We start from the raw sequence: 5,524 nt of genomic DNA on the forward strand, positions 1-5,524 counted from the left end.
TAACATATTCCACAACATTTTGTCTAAAGATTGAAATCAGATTTGGTTTCTCTCTCTTCCTGTAATGTATTAATGTACTGCCCATACTAACTGACACTATGACAGCAAAGATAAAATAAAAAATGTAAGGCATTAGTCATGCTCATCTACAACAATAGCCAATGTTCTTGCTATAGTTAAAAAAAATACTGCTTCCCCCACTCCACTCTTCCTCAACCGCATGACCACGTTTGACATGTCGCAGACGAGATGCACTGGTGTCATGCAGATACATGTTCAGAAAAAGAGTAGTTTAAATGACGAAAAATTACTGACAGTGATAAAAAGTAGTCTGACTTTTCGTCAACAACTAAAGTCATTATTCTGTCTTAAAAATCAATGTTACGATATTTGAAACATTACAGCATCGATACTGAAATATAACTGTTCAGACTGTAGATATCGACGTTTCGCAAATATCGACTATCATCGATCATCACTAATGTGAAGTACAGTGGCGAATACAATGTTGACTTGTTTTAAAATCCACGACGCTCCTTAATGTAGCTTACATATTTATGTATTAATAACAAATGTCTTTCTTTTCCCTAGTCTTCTTTTCATTCACTTTTAGTATTACTAGTTTCTTCTATTACCAATAATATTCCATGGATAGTTCTAATGGATAACTTAGCAACACTTAGCTTATAACTAGGTTTTAGATAGAAAAAAGTGCAGAGGCACGCACACTGCCGGAACGGTCGTCCGGCGGCAAGTATCGAGACCATCAGCATACAGTAGAGACTTTCTGAAGCTAAGTTTAAATGTACGTTTTATGTACAATTTGTTTTACAATCTAACGGACCATTTAGTTACCTAGGTAACGGATTATCAACAAAGATAAATAACTTTCATAATTTCACGTACTGTAAGAAGTGTTAATGATGAATACCACGTCTCGTCACTGTACGCCGAGAGTGAGATTATGTGGGATTATCCGTCTTACAAACATTCGGAACATAATATCAGAATTATGTAATTAGTAATGATGCAATGGTTGATTGTCAAATCTAAATCCATAATGCATATTCTTGGCAGTGATCGTACTGTAAATTCTGCACTCTGTGAGCACACTGAAAAATACGAAATTGTCGTGCCAATATTTAAAAACATTTATTTGCTCATGAAAATATATTCCGACTGACATGTCAACCGATATTTAGAAGATGATAAGTAGTGCTGCCTTTTCAATGTCGAAAAAATTTATGTTAGAAATTTGTTTACCTATTTATTTTCTCATTTATAACAATTTTGCCTTTTTCTTCGTCAAGATATTAAAAACGTAAAATATTTTTCGCTTTAAGATATTTGCTCCCTCTTGTCGGCAAACACTCGAAGAATATTTAGTCTTCAGGAAGTCTTCGCAATATATGACGAAAACAAAAGCAAGCAATAAAATATTTTGCGCGGGCGCCACCGCTCGTAACTATTTAAAGAAAGTAATGATACAAAATATTATCAGCTGCTGATTCAGAAACAGTGATTTACAAACCATGACCCAGTTGTAAATGCTACGCTCTTACCTTCCCCAGATCTTCGAACTGAATTAGTCAGCTAGTTAGATGGAGTGGGCGGGGCAGGGGGGGAGGCGGGGGGGGCAATCTACAGGTTAACGTCTAATCCGTATCACGATACTATTCGTCATTTGTCACATTCAGAAATCACAGGCAGAATAAATCCTAGGATCAACGGAACACTGGACACTGGGTCTTCAGATCTGTAGTCTCGCACTTACCCATTGTGCTACAGCAGTAATTAAGCCACATACGTTGCAGCAACAATTTTTATGTTGCCTGATGATGATGAGATAGATTCAAAGTGTTAACAAGTAAATGTTTATTAACATCTCCTGAAGTTGCTTAATAATGACTCTTTGAATAAAATAGGAGTCAAGAAGAAAGAAAAGCACAAAATACATTACTTTGCGCTAAGTGAGCGTATTGAAAAAGGCTGACTTCCGCAGCGAACAGATTTCGGAATTTTTGGTGATGATGCCGTTATCTGTAACGAAGTACTATCAGAGAAAGTCTGCACAAACATCCAGGTGGTTCGTGATAAGATTTCAAAGTCGTGCAGAAATTAGAAACTTTCTTTAAATGTTCAGAAACGTAAAGTTGTGCAATTCACAAAATAAAAAAGGTTCGCATCCGATGACCACATCAACGAATTGCAGTCAGGATCTGTCAATTCATACAAATATCTGGGTATAACAGTTCGTGGTGATATGAAACGGAATTATCCCATATTATCAGTCCTAGGTAAAGCAGGTGACTGACTTTGGTTCATTGGTAGGATACTAGCAAAAAGCAGTCTACGGATCGCCTACACACTCGTGAGTCCCATTTTAGAATATTGCACAAATGCATGGGACGTGTACGAAGGAGAACTAATACAGGCATACTGAAAGTATGAGAAGAGGAGCACAAATGATGACAAGTATGTTTCATCCGATGGAGAGCTTCGTGGAAACGTTGAATAAACTGATCTAGCAGCCGCTTGAAAGTAGAAATCTGCCTACTTACAAGTTTTAAACAGCGACTCTCTCTGCGCTGAATGTGGTAATGAAAAGAAGCGCTAACACGTGGTACAATGAAAAATATCCCCTGCCATGCATTTCACAATGGTTTGCAGAGTACAAATACGTAACAGATGCAGAAATCCTGCATACCGTGAGAAAGGATGCAAATTCACTCAAGAGAAATTTTAGTAATAAAAACAGATGTGTGTACCCAAACATCTGCAACCCTACGGGCAGACTCAGTTCAACCATTCACCCCTTTTAGACGTTATTACAACATCTACATAGAAGAAAACCTACGTGGTTTCATTTATAATGATACAAATTACTCTGCACATAGCTCTGCCGCAGTCTATGTTATCCATAGTTATTGTAAAATGCTGAATGTTGTAGAAAACAAATATAACGGTGTCAATATTGTCAACAGAGATAATCTCTATAGTTTAAGTTATCAATCGCTAGATTAAGAAGTTGACATGCTTACTTTTGCTTTTTTGCCGTCTTTGGGATCAGTTGCGTACTGGAAAATGGATTTATAACCCTAAACCTGAATCGTACAGTAATAATAAAGTTTGTGAAACTATATTACAAAAGAGCTCCTTTTTCTTATCTGTCGTAATTCAGGAAAGAACTTCTTTGGTCCAGTTACAATCCAATCACTGGAACAGAATTACCCTCCGTCGACAGCGTAAGGTGGCCTGCGCAATATAGATGTGGCTGAAGATGGGTCAGATACTGCAAGAAGAACTTGACAGACCACTGACAGAGTTAAGTCGAATCAAGGGACGTGTACTAGACGACATTCTCTCAGAATTATTATCTTTGGGAGAAAAATAACCACATAAGACAACAACACAAAATAATGCTCAAGTGTGTGGAATGCATACGAAATAAAACTGGCAGCAAATGCTTCGAAGTCTAAACTGGTAGACGAAGATTGATGTCGACTATCCTACGAAAGACTACTTACTAAGTTTCGAGAAAAGGTATTAAACGTGGACGAATATACACTGTCACAAATATCATGGGATATCTCTTAATATCGTGTCGGCGTAGTGCAACAATTCGACGTGGTACGGACTCAACAAGTCGTTGGAAGTCTCCTATAGAAATACTGAACCACGGTTCCACTAAAGCTGTCCATAATTGCGAAAGTCTTGCCGGAGCAGGATTTTATGCACGAACTGGTCTGTCGAATATGCCCCGCCGGCCGCGGTGGCCTAGCGGTTCTAGGCGCTCAGCCCGGAGCCGCGCGACTGCTACGGTCGCACGTTCGAATCCTGCCTCGGGCATGGATGTGTGTGATGTCCTTAGGTTAGTTAGGTTTAAGTAGTTCTAAGTTCTAGGGGACTTATGACCTCAGCAGTTGAGTCCCATAGTGCTCAGAGCCATTTGAATCATTTTTGAATATGCCTCATAAATATTCAATGGGATTCATGTCGGCCGTTATGGGTGGCCAAACCATTCGCTCGAATTGTCCACATTGTTCTTCAGATCGGCCGCGGACAACTGTGCCCCGGTGACATCCATAAAAATTCTTATCATCGTTTGGCAACATCAAGTCCTTGAATGGCTGCAAGTGGTCTCCAAGTAGCCGAACATAGTCATTTCCAGTCAATGATCGCTTCAATTGAACAAGAAGACCGAGTCCATCCCATGTAAACACAGCTCACACCATTATGTAGCCACAGTTGCACAGTTCCTCGTTGACAACTTGCGTCCATGGCTTCGTCGGGTCTGTGTCACACTCGAATCCAACCGTCAGCTCTTACCAACTGAAAGCTTGACTCTTCTGACAAGGTCACGGTTTTCTAGCCGTCTAGGGTCCAACGGATGTGTTACCGAGCCCAGCAGAGGCGCTGCAGGCGGTGTCGTGCTTTTAGCAGAGGCACTCGCGTCGATCGTCTGCTTCCATAGCTCATTAACGCCAAACTTCGCCGCACTGCTCTAACGGATACGTTCGTCGTACGTCCCACACTGATCTCTGCGGTTACTTCACGCAGTGTTACTTGTCTATTAGAACAGAAAACTCCATGCAAACGCCGCTGTTCTCCGTCGTTAAGCGAAGGCTTCGTTATCCACAATGAGAGCTAATAATAATGAGCGTATGGCATTGGTGGCCGGGAGACCGCCCGCGGTTCTTTAACGCAACTACGGTGACTTGCTAGTGAATGAGGATGAAATGATGATGAAAGACACACAACACCTAGTCATCTCGATGCAGAGAAAATCCCTGACCCCGCCGGGAATCGAACCCAGGACCCCGTGCGCTGGAAGCGAGAACGCTACCGCAAGACCACGAGCCGCGGACACAACGAGAGGTAATGCGCGAAATTTGGTATTCTCGGCACACTCTTGACACTGTGGAATCCCGGAATACTGAATTCCCTCACGATTTCCAAAATGGTATGTCCCATGCGACCAGCTGCAACTACCATTCCGCGTTCAGAGTCTGTTAACTACCGCAGTGCAGCGATAATCACATCGGAAACGTTTTCACCCGAATCACCTGAGTATAAATGACAGTTCCGCCAATGCATTGCCCTTTCATACTTTGAGTACGAGTTACTGCCCCTATACCATCCCATGACTTATGTTGCCTCAGTGTGCAACACTTCCCTGCGTACTGCTCCCGTAGGGAACGCAGTAACACGACTGAACTAGCTACAGCGCCACAGAGGTATTTAAGTGAACCATTCCAGCGCGCCTGCAAAGGAAAGAAACCCCAGTATGAGGTGTGGCGTCTAGGACGCTCTTCAGCGCTTTTCACAGTGATCTGCAGAGTACGGATGCAGAGCCGTAGCCAGGCAGGTCGCCAGTTTCCGGCGGGAGCCCGCGGCGGTTACGGCGACCCGAAACCGCGAGCCGTCGGCTGCGGCGCGGGGCGGCTGCCCGGCGTGGCGTGGAGAAGAAGCTGTCCGACGTTGGTTGTTTTGGTCGTGGGCCGGGGCGGGAGGCGGGAGAGCG

This window comes from Schistocerca americana, chromosome 1 (genome assembly GCF_021461395.2).
Source record: "Schistocerca americana isolate TAMUIC-IGC-003095 chromosome 1, iqSchAmer2.1, whole genome shotgun sequence".
In the NCBI taxonomy this organism is placed as follows: domain Eukaryota; kingdom Metazoa; phylum Arthropoda; class Insecta; order Orthoptera; family Acrididae; genus Schistocerca; species Schistocerca americana.